The following is a 17967-nucleotide window of genomic DNA, read 5'->3' on the forward strand; positions in this document are numbered from 1 at the left end:
TAGCAAGGGTGGAGGAGGGGACTTTTATCTGAATATGTCAAACACGCCTCGCACTGCAAGGTGAGGGACTTAAAAAAAAACCTCTCATAATCAGTTACTGTGGCAACAAGGGTAATATGCATAATCCCATATGAGTATTTTGTTACGTTACTGTCAATGTGTTGTGTTGCTGGTTAGTTTCGGCACATGTCAATCAATAGTCAGTACTGTTACATGCATGTGTTGGATTAATAATTGATTAATAATTGTTTTCTGTGTGTGTGACTCTTTTACAATTGTCCTTTATTGCTTTAGTATGGGATAAAACACAGGAAAATAATAATGGACAAGTTTGAGATGGAAAAAAATTGTACTGTACTGCTTTGAATGTGTAACAAGCTTGATTCTAAGATGACCTACATTAACTTGCTCAAACCTTTTCCTCACAAAAACAATGTCTTATATTCAGACTTATACAGTAAGAGTCTAGAAAAATAGCCAGGTTTCATATCAAGTGCAAATTTAAAGCAAGATTGCAGGAAGTCAGGAAAATAAATTCAATTAAAGCATGTTTCCATCAGCTTCTGTTATGCAAATAATAAGAGATGATTGACAATTTGCATGAAAATAGGTGTATAGCTATATAGCCTTGCACCAATGTATTTTTTGAACAATAATTCATGTGAAACGTCACAGATTATTTATTATTTATTTTAAACTCAAAGTCAAACCAGAGCAGATTGGGTGATGCTGTGCCAGGTTCGGTTTCTGGCTTTAGGCACGACAAATATTCCGGATTAGGATCAGCATTCATGTGAGCGTTAAGAATGATTGCGTTCAGGAAAGGCGCTTTGGTTTATTGAACACAGGGATTTATCTGATCCTCTCAGGCAGCTCAGATCGTTTAATGCTGCCTGGCTTTCCCCCAAATGAATTCCTGTGATTAGACATGGCACAGCCCAGACTATCAACCCCAATAAAAGGGAGCGGACGTGAGGGAGGTTTACATAAGTTCAAATTGTTGTTGTGTCATACTTTATTACTGGGAGTGAACAGGATGAGCAGGAAAACAATGTGGCAGGAGATGGTTTCAGTAATTTCAACTGATATGTACCAAACCATGATTTGAAGAGAGATTCTATAACTTGAGCATGGGACATTGATTTGCACGGGATTATTACAATAAATACTTTCATTTGTATACATTACACTGTGGTTCAGTGACAACATGCGGAAAGGCAAATAGGAGTTGTTTCTGGTGTTTTTAATTAAGCATTCTTATTGTGCATTCCCAGAAATAGATGATCAAAACATCTCTTCGAACATGTGTAGATGACTCGCCCTCTGCTTCCAAAACATCCAAAGGAGTGTAAACCGATTCCCCCTTACAGCCAAGGCTTGTTGATCTTGATAAAACCTGACTCCGTAAACCAAGATGTTTACATTGTTAGTGGACAGTATAATCTATTGAGTAAAAACCTTCTTATATGGATTCAAACAGCATTGCTTTGGTCAAATTCTGCTTTTAAGGCTTATATTAGTCCCATCTCATATCCTTCTCTCCTCTTTCTATGAATACAGAGATGCATTCATGAATCCTTAAATCCTTAAATGAGAACATTTTGCATGTTTTCATTTCAAGATAATCCGCTTTCTAGGTCAGGTTTACAAGATAGAAAGTTAAAGGCCCAGAAATGTACTTGATTAGCTACATACTATTAAAAACCTTACATCATCCATTATGACCCCATTGCTCAAATAAGAAAAGAAAGATGTGTTCCTTTGTCTGTGCTGTTTTTGCAAAATATGAATCTTATGATATTTATCTTGTAGGTCGCTAGACAGATGTTACTGTCTTTCTAAACTGATGAAACTACGCAACACAGAACTAAAATGCAGATTAGTTTGGTTTTAAAGGCACAGTTGGACATATGGAGATTAGTGTATTAAGTCATGAGAGCATTGATAGCACTTTAGTGTTTGTTTGTTCTTTTGTTTGTTTGTTGTTTGTTTGTTTGTTTGTTTGTTTGTTTGTTTGTTTGTTTGTTTGTTTAGCACAGAGCATTTAGTAAGTAGTTAGCTTAGCTTAGTACAAAGCTGTGCAAAAGAAACATTATCAAGAGCCAATGTCACTTAAAACCCTCTAAAACAGCAAATTGTTATTTTTAAACGTAATCAACCAGCAATAAAATGTCAGTGAGCTTTAGGGAAACTGGAAGGTGGATTTTGTCGGAAATGTATAGGCTAGCTGCTTCTTCGTTTCCACTCTTTGTGCTAAGCTAGGCTAACTGTCTGTAGCCCTATATTTAACATCTAACATCTAACACTGCCAGAAAGTGAATATGTGTATTTCCTATAGTGAGTAACTATTCTTTGGTTAAATAATGCCTTTTTTACTGTAACTTGAATATTGTTCAATATCTTCTCGTGAATAGGCATTCTTTTCTAACAAAGCAGAATCATGTTACATAAAAAAAGCAGAACACAGCAACACGTTGGATTTTTTTCAAATCTCATTAGAGCAGATGTTGTGAGGTAGCTGCCAATCTGGGATTAAAGGCAGAAGCCTGATGTTTTCAAAAACCTTGAAGAGTCCCCCAGCAACATCTGTAATGGCAAAAGTCGCTTTTGGTGTAAAAACGGATGACAATTATAACTTTCTCTCACACCTGCTGCTTTGCAAAGAAATTAATGAGTAGAGCCAAATACAGAACATGTTGAAGATCAATTGCAGCATGCCAATTATGGTTTTCTTACACAGATCACTTCTATAATAGCATTTAGTAGTAGCTCAGCACTAGTTGAGCTGGGTTTGATATTGGTTGTGTCTGCGTTTCAAAGCTGTTGAGGTAAATTGATGAATCAATACCATCCCAATAAATAAGCTTTCCATTCATTGTCATGTCATAAGCATGAATAAAAAAGGTGGAAGACAAAATAAACTACAATCTTTATTAGAATTGTCTACATGTTTTAAGATGATCAGGTTTTGTCAGTAAAAACAAATGTTGTGAGTTCATATTAATTCTTTATGTTTATCTTGCAAAACAAGTTTATTCTCCATGAGTTTACAGTGGCTGTATAATGCATCAAACTGACCATTAAAGCTTCATTGCACCATTTACATGGAAATTCCAAAATTGCATTCCATGGCAAATTGAGTTTTACCAACTGTTCATGAGCTGGTACAAGGTCTGCATCGTTTAGTAAAGCCCAGCACAGAGACGACCTTGCGACAATCATTTCAATCATAATGCGCTCCAAAGATTTCCTCTTTCAGATAATAAAAAATAGAGCTGTGACCTCAAACATTTTCTATATTTCTGTTAGAAAGAGTAGTCAAATTAAATTCAAAGCAATATCTGGTGTTGCTATCTCCCCTAATAAGATTCAATGTCTCTGGTTATTATGAGACAGATTTAAAAGGTGAATGTTTTGTGTGTGAGGCATCCATGCTACGCCTGAGAGCAATCTCATTGTCTTGCTTGGCTAGCGTGAATGCTGAGCTAACACCAGGGCTGTAATCTATCACCACAGAGATTGCACTTGTTCCAGCATTGTTTTACAAGCTGCAGAGGACTAGGGCAGATAAGCTTTATCCTGCCCTCACTTTCTGTGTGAGCCTTTGAAATCCATCTGTCAATAAGATAGAAACAGTGTAGAATTGAATAGCATGCCTTGGTGCTATGGCTGGTGTTGCTTCTGGGCTTGGCTGAGTTAAAGTGTACAGTCGTTTTTTTTATGAAGCTCAGGGGTTGTCTTTGTACTTAGGTTGAACTCAGGGATGCGGGTTTTGCATGACAAAAAAGTGATCTGTTTGTAGGTTTTTCCAAAATAATACATTTGTAATAGCAGAGCTTTGAAAATATTTTGTAAAAATGCATTGCTTATGTTTGCTATTTAGAGCCCCTTAACTTGAGATACTGTATGTCTTTTTTTAATCAATTTGATGCGAGTATCACTTCATTCATGTATATATGTGTTTACTTTTTCTCAAATGAATGCCTTTCATGGTCAAATTTGTGCTCTTTATATTCTGCTTTTGAGACATTGCGGAGGAGCTTTGAATACACAAAATGTTACATTTCTTATATTGGTACAACATTTCCAATCAGTGAACTTTGTTTACAGAAAAACTTTACTTGGGCGAAAAAGTAGGGCATCTCAGTTAGAGGAACATTTGCTTTCTTGAGACCAGCCTCATTTAAACCTTAAACGGATAAAATGCCTGAAATGTAATTAACAGTTTGCTTGATGATCCTTCCATCAAGCCTTTAATGGTCCGATGAAACGCGTTTGTTCCATTCATGATTCCAGTCACTCACTTTTCAAATGAACATGTACTTGTACATTAGGTTAGAGTTGTGATTACGGGGACCACTCAACCAAGGTTTTTAACAATGCACCCAGCTGAAATGTCCTTCACAAATAATGACTTTCAATCAGCTTTACAAGCTTTGTAGCTTAATCTCATTAATAAACTTTCTTTTTTTAACACCTAAAACCTAGAGGAAAGCAGTCCAGTCCTACCAGCGGTTATGTTTACATCGACAACCTTAGGTCTGCTTGAAGCGTATTTTGCTAATCTTGCTAATTTGGCCGCTTTATGATAACTTTTTCTTCTTTTCTGCATATATTCAAGGAACAGCTTCATAAAGCTTTTTGAAAAAGATTTGTGTAATGTCATATATTTTCCACCTCTATCTATTGAAATTATTTTAATGGCAGCCATGATAAGAGGCAGTTGAGTTGTGTTAATGCTAATGGAAGTTGCTCTAATGCATTCTTCTTATCTCCTATGGCATATTGTACACTGGTCCATCCTTTAAGAAAAGAAAGGAGATAATGCTGTCCCACAATGCATTCAGACAGGAAATTTAAAGTGATGCATCATTCGTCCACCAATAACATCCAAAGTTGTTTTTTTAATTGTACAAAATGTAAAACATCATTCTTAGGAGGTGTGTTTCTCTGTTTTTGGTGAGTCTTGTTTGATTATGAAAGCATTGAGTTTAACTAATTTTCAAAATAGAGATGCTTGAAATAAAAATGAAGAAAAACAATAAATAAGTATCCCCCATAGTGTAAGTGCAGTCGGATTCTCTGAGCACTTGTCTCTTCTGTCGTTATGAAATCATTTTACAATTCACACCCTCTTCTGTGTCGCAGAAGGGCCTGCTGGCGAAGACTATGTGACTGCCAGCAGAATGTGTGAATACAGATGGGTGAGACCATCAGGAAGACATTTTTAACAATGTTGAGCAATTCCATATTTGATAATTCATATTCCTCTCTTTTGTATCTTGAGTGCTTGATTGTATATCTTTTTTGGTTGCATTTATGTGGTTAACATATGTTTGCTTGCAACCTGCAATCATGTCAGCAAGAGAGTGTTTACTTGTCAGCAAAGGATGTAGCCTTTGGCCTTTTCCACGCGCCGCCTTGCTGTGAAACTGGGTTATTTATGTGCCCATCATCTTGATGGCGTCAATCCTCTACCCCCCCCCCCCCCCCCCATCTCACTCTCTCTGTCTCTACTCCACCTCCATAATCCTGGATTTTAATTTGTGCAGGATCCGATGAGAGACATCAACTAAAAGGGTCTCTGCTGGCGGTGAGACTGTATTGGCAGCTCTTGGCATTTAAGAGCTATACTATAGCGGTGGACGGGTTAAAGGGAAGTGGAGGCTTAATGCGTCTGAAGAGCCAGAGCAGGAAGATGAGCGTCAAATGACACAGTGGAAGTGACACAAGACGAATGGGATAGAAACAGCCAAACAGTAAAGTGCAAGGCTGTGTAGAAGCGTCCCTGCTTTTACTATGAAAAACAGCTTGTCTAGTCCACTGGAGGGTGTTACTGCTGTATAATAAATGTTTATAGAGCAAATACATGAACTTTCCATTTCAGGACTGAGTTTGCAGGAAGTGTATTCATGTGTGTGCCTGCATTATGTACATGCATTGATGGGTAGGTTCAGGTGCATTTGTTTGAATGGGCAATGACGGTTCTCTGACTCTGAGGAATTTGCTTTTCAAGAATTATTATGTTGAATGTCTGCATCTGAAGTTATCAGAGAAACAGCCGGAGCAAGTGTTGGAGCACAAGCAGCCTCGGACAAACACTAATTCTTAATGTGAAGCTGCTTTAATAATTTACTTCAATTTTCTTTTTCATCGCTGGTCCGTTTGCTGTTGAGGAGAAATGTGCAGATGTGTATGATCCCTTTGAAAGAAAACCTGCATGAAAGCATCCTACTGTCTCTGAGAAAAGCTGATTACAATGAGAAACTCCCATGATCCTATAGTGGTACTTCACTCAGTTTGTTGCTGTAGTTTTGACTGCGAGACTCTTGTGGTAAAAAAGTGATATTCCATGCCTGAAGGGATATTTTTCCTGGTTTTATTCAGACCTGTGAACACTGCAATGTGCAGACAAATGGTGATATATGTGTATATTTTAGCATTTTGAAAGATCCTTACTGAACTCTATATAATGCCCTTCTACTGGCGCCTTTCAGCGACCCACCTGCCTCACAGCCTTATTCCCTGTATTTGCTTTTGCTTTGCTGGCATTATTGAAGCGTTCCAGGGCTGGCATCCATCTCTCTCACTGCTCTTCTTGTCTGCAGAGATCTTCATGGCTGCATCTTGCACACAAGTGTCACTGCGGCGTGATAAGCTCCCATTGGCTGGCGGTGTTGTTATTGCTTGCAGAAGCAGAGCGATACGAAGGAAATGTCAGCTGATACTGGCCTTTGCCTGCTGGAAAGGCCATATTTATGAGAGTATGTAAATCCAAGTGCATTATTTCTGCTGCTGGGGAAATACAATGCAATATTGAACAGTGATGGAAGAATAATGAAAAGTGGCCTGCGGCTAGCCTGGTGTGTGTGCTGGGATTTTTTAAGTTGAATTTGAGTAAAAGAATCCTATACTGTTTCAGCAATACAGATGCAGTAACATAGCTGATGGATATAACTGACTTGTTGAAGGTTCCTATTCAAATAGCTCATTGTACATTATCAGTATGTTTTACTGTCAAAAGACGCAGGTTTAAATGTACTAAAGATCATGAATCCAGTGACACAGCAGCCCCTGAGCATTATTTGATCCAGTAAAATGTATTTAGATGTCGCAGAATGATCTACTGTCTGCAGGTGCCTTCTAGCACAAACCCAATCAGGGAACAATACAATGGAACACAATCCGCCGTGAAGCAAGAGTGCTTATGAGTTGTTCTACTTTAAATTACAGTATGAACCAAGGTACCTAACATCCGACGGGAGCTCCATCACCGCACCGCTCTGCCTCAGCAGGAGATTTAACTCTGCCGACTGAAAACTGATTTCATCTGAATCAATAACGCTGTAATTATGCCTTCCATAGATTCCTTGCACCTCTATTCATCAGAAAAATCTGACTTGTGTTCCCCTAAACCTGTCAGGGGTCTTTGATTTGCAGCTAAACATTGGCTGGCAGAGGGAGGAACCTGGCCTCAGACTGCTTTGATGCTAGTTAATCAGCAAGGCCTTCGTTATGACGAGTCATTTAGGGACTTGTTTAATCAAACCAGATAGTATGGTCTGGCTAAGATCCAAGCACAACCCTTGTGTGCACTTTGGTGGGATTTAGTTTTTTCATGAAGAGAAATTATGAGTTGAAATAGCCACTCCACACCGAAAATACTTCTTTCCGGTTTGGCTTTGTTTTTTGGAAATATCATGAGCCATTTCACCCCCTGTACAAAGTTGCTGCATTTCCTGACCAGTGGAAATGATCATACAGTTCTTTATAAAAAGGAAAAAATGATATGTTAACACTTGTTTTATTGTTCTTTTCTTGATGAGCAAAGAGAACACTTTTACTTTGCTTTACAACTAACCATCAGGTAGATAATATGTGAGATAAAAATGAAGTAGTTGCATTTAAGTACATCTTTTTTCTGTTTCTTGTTAGACAGTTATAGTTATAACTTTGTTATAGTGTACATGATAGTTTTCACACATCTAATCATCTTAGAAAAATATAATATTTATTGATGAAATCTATAAGGAGTTTTAATAATCTCCATCTTTACCAGCTGCTAAAATTCAGCTTTCATGTTTACATATTAATAATAATAATCTAAATGAGAATCAGAAATATTTTCTTTATACAATAATATTAAGCTCTGAAATTGGTCAGTCTGTAAAATGGTTATTAAAGTTCATTTTGCCAACAATACTTTTGATCATGTCACTGAATACTCTTACATGTTGGTACTGCTATATAAGTAAAGGATACAATCACTACTCCCATCATTACAGTACAGGAATGTGAATAATTGTCTCTTTTCGTATATAAGGTAACACAGTGCAGACATTATTATAACACATCTCCCTTTAACTACTGAGACATGATCTGTAAAATGTAAACTATGTGTGTCTGTTGTTAAAATAATTCGTTTTCAGACTAAGGAGATGACATTCTTGTAAATACTCAAAAAGAAAAGCAAAGATTTAAGAAAGAAATACAGAGAGATGAGCATATTATTGTTCGGTAGATATCGCTTCTCTTACCTTCCTCTGCTTATCATCATGCGTCCCCTCAGATTAACTTGTGAGCTCTTGAGAGGTCATGACCTGAGCTGTTATAAATAATTAAAGTATATAACCTCTCTCTGTAACCATGTTATGTTAAATAATCAATGTTTCCTCTCTGGTGCTCCTGTCTGTCTCCACTTGCCTTATGGTTACAGCTGTCTGACTTTTTCTCCTTCCTGCCTCCTGTGTTTGAGGACTCTGCCTTCACTCAGAGTCTATGCTTTTAATTTAACAAATTGTATTAAATGCTAAAATCACTCAAGTGCATTTCAATCAGGTGTGCCGATTTCAGAAAAAAGCTCTGTATAGTAATATAATGCTGTGGGTTTATCATGCATCCGAGGTTATAGACTAATCAATCAATTGTCCTTTGTCTTTGTCGGGAAAATTAAATCTCTAAACTCAATTGTTTCTTTGAAATGGTGTGTCTCATTTCTCCTCTGGGGAAAATGAATGGCTTTTTCATATGTGTTTTTGGCCATGAAGTGCCATCCCCCATATCTGGCATGACTACAAAAAGGAGGAGAGACAGAATTTCTTAAATGATGGTTTCGCGAAAAAGTGACAGGCATTAAAATTGGCCGTGGGTTGCATTTTGAAAAGAAGCCAAAACACGTTTTATTTTTTCTTGATTACTTGCATTACAATTCTCTGTGTCTTAGTTATATGCTTGTTTGGTTAAATTACGGTAAAAAAACACAACACGATGCTAATTACATTTCGTATTACCAGATTCGTAAAGCCTGTCTTGGAGCACAACTCTCAAAGGGACCACATTCCCTGTCTTTCACTCCATGACATCCCAGAAAAAATACTGTTTGCCTTCTCTCTTTTCTTATTACGTCCTTTTTCCGTTTTCCTTTTCTATCCACTGCCACAGTGAGTTTGATCTGGACATCTTCCTCCAGTCAGTGAAAAGTGAAAGGAAACAGCCATGGCTGGTAGGTAGAGAGTGCTACTGCTCCCTGGTAATAGTTTTGGACACAGCTGTGTGCATGGCTGCCTCCTCAGCATTGCCAGGCCTTATCTCCAGAAAGGAGATTAGGTTTCTGGGGGTTCGAGTCGTACGTCTATAGTTGAGGGGAGCTGGTCGGCTGCGCAGTAGCCACAGATAAAATGTTTGAGGCATTATTCCAATTCCTTGCGATTTCTGTTTACTTTGGCAATGTTGATTGTGAGTAATAGTCTGGGACGGCAATTTGGGGTTGATAAGGAAACACAGTTTTCAGACTTTAAATTCCACCCTGCTCCACTCTTCTTATTAGCCTCAAATTGTTCCCCTACATGGCTCCGTTTTTTTTTTTTTTACTTGAACATCCAAAGGCATGAAAGATCTGAAACAACCCAAATTATGTCTTGTTTACTCTGAGCAGGCCATGTGCAGAGTGGTGTAAATTTAGAAACAAATGGCTTTTTCCACGTTTACTCAATACTTCACGCTATTTCCACCCCTTTCCAAGCGCTTCCTGCCTCCGCATCATAAAGGCTTCGTGCTTTTAAAGCCGGTGTGGAAAAATGCAGCACCAAACAGCTCTTGACAGAGTGACGGAAATTATGGGGTAAATGGCTGATGGGGTACTTGAAACTTGAAATGATAAAAAAAAAACTCTTATACTCCCCATCTTCCACTGTGTATTTTGAGTTTTTTCAGTTTCTGGGATAAAGAAGAATTTTTCAGTTCCTGAAGAATTCTAAATAGAGCTCACTCTCTCCAGAGGAAGATAGACTTCTTCCTTGCTGTCCCATTTCCAATTTCCATCAGCTCTCCAGAACTGGCAGCCTCTAGATCCAAAAGGATGCTGCCAGTTGTCTGTTACCTCCCTCAGTGAGACATGAGCCAATTGTTTTTATCTATTTTTTTCACCAAGAATTTCACTTGATGCCTTTTCTTCGAATGAAACTCAAAATGAAAACAAACCCAGGTTTTTAGTACAGGTTTGGGGCTCATATTTCTTGGCATTATGTGATTGCTTTCATGATGCTTCCATTCTGTGTCCTCATTCAAATCTCTTGACGAATTGGATAAATAAGCAATTTCAGTACCTATGGTGGTTTTGGAGTTGTTTTTTAAAAGACAGCTGTTTGAGGAAAAGTTATGGAAATCATCTTAAAAAAATACAATTACATTTTGTCACAATCTTAAAACCATGAAGAAGCTGCAGTCAACTCAATCAACATTTTGAAACCGTTTCTTGTTTGAGTGACAGTGATATCTGAGTACACACTGAGGCAATAAAGACTAAAAACTAAACAAAAGGCAATTAGTTTTCGTTAATTAAGCAACATATATTGTTTCTTTCACATACTACAAGGATAACACAAGACATCTCGACTTATTTAACCCAATTTGTTTCTGGTCTAGTAGCTGTTTATATCAACACTTCTTAATGCAAAATGTAATTTCCTTCTGATTACTAACAGCTCCACAGTGTCAAGCTATTTTTCTCATGATTGGTTAACATTTTTGTGAGTGAAGCCAAAGACTTTATACAATTTAGAAGAAGTTATATTTCTAAGGAACTGGCCAAAGAGACACTGATGGCTACGGCTGTTGCCATCTTACAAGTGACAACACGGTGTGACCCCTGTGCTATCCAAAATTACATATGGAGACCAACATATATTCTCTTTGTTTTAGGCTGTGAATTTCTAAGTTTGACATTTTGTAAAAGTATTCTTTGGGGATTGACTTGCTTTTGAAACCTTTTGTCAGCCTTTAGCGGTCATTTGTATAGCGGCAGCTTTTGGCACTACAACATGGGCTTCACTTTTAAGCAGGCAGAGGTTACCGTTTGGTGGAATCCTTAATTGCAGGGTAAAGCTGCATTGACATGATACGTATTATTTTTCTTTGCTCACTGTGGTCGGGCGCAGAGCATTACAGTGAAAAGAGCCAGTTAGTTTTGTTGCTACAGTTACCTTCTCTGCTCACTTGCGCGCTACATACAGCTGTTATCTGATTGGTTGCGGGTCAAAAGGTCAGCGGTATCCAGGTCTAAGTTGAAATAATTTGTACTTTGACCGCAGCGCTTGGTGACAAATTGGAGTGGTTCCTGAATCATTGGTCGGCGCTTCTTACAAGGGGGACACCTCTCACCCATTCCATAGAAATACAACGGCAACGCTAGCACAGAGCCGCTTTGCAGCTTTAGGGTTAGCGTTAGGTTTCGTGGTTTTTAATGGGACAAAATTTCACTTACAGACACCTACTTATGAACAGATGTTGTGCATACTGTAGAAAGCTACAATATGTATGTGTCAACATCTATCCTTGAACTTCAAATATAACATAATTTATAATATAACATAATCTGTCTCTCCTTTGATGTCAGATGTTTATTGTATGCAGTCTGCCTGTGTCCCTTGATTTAGCCCCCCTTTTCCCTCTTTCCCTTTTGGTTAGTATCCTGTAATGTAAATTCAATAGCTTAGACTTTCCTCTTTTCCTTTTATAATTGTATAAAATGCTTTTATTTTCTGTTGTAAGTTTGTCAGATCTTGTACGAACTTGGTTGGTGCAGGACTGTCCTTTCAGCTGAAATAAATGATCTCTGTTAAATGCTTTTACTTTTGTTTGACTTTACTAAATAACAAAACTTTGCATTAAACTTCTAGCTATGTGTTCATTTTTTACCCAAGAGGTTGATTTGTGTGGAATTTCCACCACAATTTCTTTTTTAGGCTTTTTACATAAGCTGTTTGGTTGTAAGGTTGTAAAGCTCCCATTTTGATCAATGGTGATTAGGAAATGTATAAAAGGCGAGTAGGCGAGGAATGGTACATTTCTTTATGCACCATGGCAGAGCACACTTGACACACACCATACTACAAAAAAATCGAAATATTTGTTGTACATTCATTCACCAGGCAGTTATTAAGTGTCATCCATCAAAAATAAGCAATGCACATAAGGTTTGTGCAGCTAAGAGAGTTTGGTGTGAATTCAGATTCACCCATATGAGCAAACCTAATAAAGATGTAATACAGAGCCACTTCTAACCTGAGCACTCCTATTTCTTTCTCTTAATTTCAGCATGTGTCTGACACTCTCCTCGGGAAGGTTGTTGAAAATGAGTTAATCCAGAGGTGGCTAATTTGTCTAAAGCATTCACCTATGCTCAAACGCAGCAGTAACAGCCCCATCACTGCGAAGACTCTCACTCTCATCAAAACCTCTCACATCTTATGGAATCCAACCTGGGTGAGAGCAGCGGGGAGATGCCAATACAAGTAAACTAGAGAAGCAGTTGAAGTTAAACAAAAAGAATAGTGTTGAAAGGCCAACTCTCGCTCCGCAGAGAGATCGCAGAGAGATGAAAAGCTCATAGTTGTCAGCGAATGGCAGCCGTCTTAGCTTTGGAGTTCACACTGGGCTGAAAGTTGCGATGCTGGAAATAAAAAAAGAAAAAGAAAACCAGGCATAAGGTCTTTGGCAAATGTGGGACTGTGAGTTGTATATGTATTTGACAGCTGTTTTCTCTTTACGAAGGAAGGAAGAAGTTTTCTATGGCATGGCTTTTTCATGTTGTCAAAGCATAGACTCCTATTGAAGTGGTATCGTTAGCGAGTGCACATCAAGGGCTCGGTCCACACAGTATGAAGTTATCCATGTCATGATATGGATATTTTTAGTTTCTCTTTTCAGACTGAGACCGGGGACCGGATTTACATTTCACATCTGTTTTTAAATATGTTCTCTGCCTGGAGACACTGAGAGAAAGCAGCTTAGAAGTACAGTTTACCTTTCTCCTTTATGCAAATCATTTTAAGAGAGATATGTCTAAATAACTGCCAAAGATTTAATGAAGTGAGGCTGTACTTCGCTGGATTGACAAGCTTTATTGATGGGAGTCAGTTTCCTGCATCTGAAAAACAGGTGGAGATTAGCATGGGTGTATTTGAGAAAGGTTATAGTAGGAAATATACAATTTAACTCACTTATATCCTTGCATATATTACCATAAAACTATTGCTTTAATTACATTAGTAAAACATGCCCAGATGAGTAACTCATTCAGAGTTGTGCCGTTTAAATAAAATAAAAAAGTCACATAGTGCATCAGCATTTCTATTTTCGCACAACTCATTCATTTTCTGAGCATACTTCAACAAACCCCTCCGCGTAACTACACCTTACGAGGGCAGCCCCAGTCACTGATTGCATAATTAGCTGCCACATTAGCAAATCAGATGCTAATTTCACACAGATTCTGAGACTAAATTGAATGAAAAGAGCAATGTAAATTTTCCAGGTGCATTTCTGTGTGTTGCCTGGTGACCATAAGTTGCATTTAGCTTCTCAAAATTTCCTTGGTCAAATTTTGAGCAAAACTACGTGATAGAGTTTCTCTTTTTTCTGTTCAACCTTTTTTTATGCAGAATAATTGTTGAAGTGTTTTGTTTTGGATGGTTGAGCTTAATTTGGGAGATTATTTGGAATTAAAATATTGTTGGTGTTGAACGTGTGGTGCATATGTGGCGGGGAAGTGGGTTTACATTTTATTTATAATGAAGTAGGATGAACCGACAACCCCACCTGGGGACTTGCACCCCAGGATATAAACATACAAAGAGTAGGACACAGGTTCAGGACTGAGGGGCAGAGACGTGTTTCAGAATAAAGTCACTTTTGTTAATTGTAAATCAAAAGAAAAAGGAAACTCAGGAAGACGGTGCTGGAAGACAAAATAATGGGTTATAAAACAACAAGAATTACTCAGTTTTAAAATGATCTTTATTATATAATGGGATTAAAATCGTTGTCTAAAATGTAACATTTAAACGTCTATAAAAACAAGAAACTAAATCTAAAGTGAGCTGAGGCCAGTTAATGGGGTGGCAGGCTACTTCTCGTGACACTAGAGTGCAACCAAATACTCATCAGGTGCAGCCACAGAAAACCACACACAGCAAACAGGTCACTCACTCGTGCTTCCCGGTGATCTTCACCACAACAAATAATGAGGGTGACTAGCCCCCCCAGTGACCGGCACTCAGCTTTACTAATGGAAAATAAATAACTGAAAACAAGGTTAAGCAAACAAAGAGGAACCCCAGTTGGCTAAACAAAAACTAACTCAAACTAAACTGGACTAACCAAAAACAGCAACTGGCATACACAAAAACAGCAGCAGGTGAACAACAGCAAGAAAGAGTCACAAAAGAGGCACAAACTGCACCACCGACCATGAAGGCAGAGCCAAAGGGGAAAACAATTGCAGTGGTGCAATTTATACTCTGCCCTAATTAGAGGAGTGGTTATGGGGAGGAGTCAGGCCCTGAGCTGCATTCCCAAGCACCCACTACACATACAGTCAGTATTAAATGTTGGCCGGACTGGAAGTGAATATCAATTTTGAAAGAGAAACGAAAAGATAAAAATATGGCTTTCATGCTAATAGCGGAGATCTAGTTGTCATAAAAAAAGAATGAAACAGTAATGAGTCATTGTTTGATTTGTATCTTTTGCTGCAGGTTTACTTTAATTGTATGTGCAGTCATCGCTTTGCTGTATCTGAAATGAGCCTGTCTTAAATAAATCCTGCTTTAAGCCAACACAGACAGGGGATCTTGCCCATGTGGTCTGTCAGCTGTCGACTGTCACCACTTAAAGTCCTCTCTCCAGCCACTTAATGTGCTCATTTGTGCTTCATCCATAATCGACTTGTAGCGCACTGTAAGCTTGAAATAAAGGCGTCTCAGAGGGCGACGTTGGCCTGATTCCAGTCAGAACACCAGTGTCAGAGGAACCGGGCTTTGAATCAGCGAGGGGTTTGTCATTAGCTGTAGTGAGCGATGCTGATTCCCAGGCAGGAAACAGTGTCTAATGGAATTGAGTGGTGACTGTGGCCCTGTGGGAGATTATGCCACAGTCTGTCCGTAATGAGAAGCGTAATGGCATGATTACAGCAGCACTTAATGACTCAGAAACGGCCACCAGTGTAAGTGTGTGGACCCCCTCTACTGTATATTCCTTCTCATTAGCCAAAGCCCTGAACAATTATTGTTGAATTTATAAGCATTCACAAGAATCTTTTGCTATCTGTTTCTGACTGTAAGTATTTGTTTGACCGTTACTCAATTTTCTGTCTTAAAGCCCAGTTATAGAGGATTTAGATTGGTGACATTTTCTAGCTAAATCAATTGATATCAATGTACTATAAGGAACGTCTGGAAAATCTATATTTGAGTGATGTTAAATGTGTTATTTACCTGGAGAAATCCTTTGGACGTACCATAAGGGAGAAGGGGCACACAAAATGACATTGGCTTATATTCACCATTCCATTCAATTCCGAACGCTAATGGATGGAAAGACAATTTGCATTTACATGGCATGCAGATCAACCTTGGTGAACTTTCACCAACAAAGTGGCAACCTGAACCAAAATCACTGAAAATCAACTTCTGTTGGGGATCACTTTGCTGAAGCCACTGACTCCAGCCTCCTCACTTTGTATAAGCACATTGGCACTGCACTAAATCAAAAAAGTACAGGCTAGGCAAGCTTAGGTGATCTAGAACACTAAGTCACAGAACCACTGCAAACTTCTGTACAAAAACGTGTACAGTCAGACAGTAGAGTGCTATAATAGCTACACAGGCTAAGCATATCAGCAAAAAATGCAGTCGATAGCCTGAGCCTATCAGATTAAAAAAATGTCTGGATGCCGAAGTGAACCATGCAGTACCAAAATACACAACTCAATGCATTGAATCAGACAGCTTTAACACACACACAAAAAAAACAAACTAATTTTTCTATAACAAATAACTTTCTTTAGTTTTGTTATTACTTTTGGTTTTCTTAAATGTCCATCATCATTATTAGGGATGAGTTTTGCCTCTAAGCGGCACAAATAAAGATACGTGTGTTATGACAGGTAAGATTAAGCACATATCGCCTTGTAAGTGTGGCAGCAGTTCTCCGGGGAAATCTACTTGACACTGCCTTAGGATTGTGCTCGGCTCAGCTAACAGGATTGGATGTTATGTCAAGCAAAGATGCAATTTTCATTAACCTCCAGCGGTGCCGTGATTTGACGGTGCCAACCCAGCAATTAGTTGATTGTGACTGATTGACAAAGCCACAGCTTTTCAACTCCGATGAAAGATGGGAGTCGGAGAACAACTGTATAATTGACACCTGGTTTGAGCCTTTCAGTACGCCCCTTAAACCTCCAATGCTCTTCTTCTGTTGTGAAGACAGACCTAACCTCGGATCAGATGAATAGAACTCTATATGTTGTGGAATCCAACTTTAAAACGTTTGTTAATTTCATTATTGTCCTATAATACTATTCAAATGGTAAATGAATAATGCAAGTAGTTTTTACCTGTTATGGTATTTTACATTATGAGATTGCTGACACATTTCTTTTTTATTTTAACTTATTGTAACAAATTAAAATCCCATACTTTAAGTCCTGTCAATGCTTTAAAAACAGCACTTCTGGGGTCTTTAATGACATGGTACTTTATACAAAATCTATTAAGTTTGCAACAAAGTTAGCCCTACAATTTAACCAATATCTATGCACCTTGTTTCCTGAATGATCACTTGTGTTATTTTTATTCAGTTTATTCAATGTTTTTGGTAATTTATTTGTTTTTCTTATTTAGATGTTTGTCTATAATGCCCTCTATTTCAATATATACAGTGTCAACATGGATGGAATTTGCCTTTTTCTGATGTTGTTGTTGAAACTGATGTTCAATAAAATAAATAAAAAGAAAGAAAAAGAGATCCATTCTTGTCTGCTTGCAACTTTAGTATCGTTCAGCCCCACAACTTCACATTCAATGCTGTACCTCCTTGGATCCTGCACAATACAGCCACCAAGTGTGAAATACATTAGATGAACAGCTTTCTTGAAATGAATAACAACTTTGTCCCACATTCCTGTCAGTCTTTCTTTTTCTGTTCTTGAATGTACCTTAGCATGCGACCAAAAGCGAGCTCCATCCAAAATGCTGTTATGCAGTCTAACACATAAAAATAAAGTTGTTCACATTCAAAGATATGATTGTGTACTAATAATAACTATGCTATTCAATATTTAGCATTTTCTATTAAAGCATTCATATGCTATAGAGTAAAATGAGTCTTATAACACACTATACTGTAAGCATACACAGCCTTGATTGCTAGTTGAATGATTGGGAAAATGGGGTATACATTATTCATACATTAATAGGTGACAGGTCTGGGAACAAAATACATGCTCTTTGAATTGCATGACAACAAGGGCCCCAATGACAGAGCTAAAAGCACTTTTTAGACCAGTTCTAGGAAAAGGGATAATGATTGGTTTGAAGGCTCTGGCAGAAGATATTTATCATGCTGATAAGCTTCATCAATGAGCTGAAATGTGGCGAGAAGTAGCTCATCAGACAAACCTGCTTG

Source organism: Eleginops maclovinus, chromosome 9, assembly GCF_036324505.1.
Source record: "Eleginops maclovinus isolate JMC-PN-2008 ecotype Puerto Natales chromosome 9, JC_Emac_rtc_rv5, whole genome shotgun sequence".
Lineage (NCBI taxonomy): Eukaryota > Metazoa > Chordata > Actinopteri > Perciformes > Eleginopidae > Eleginops > Eleginops maclovinus.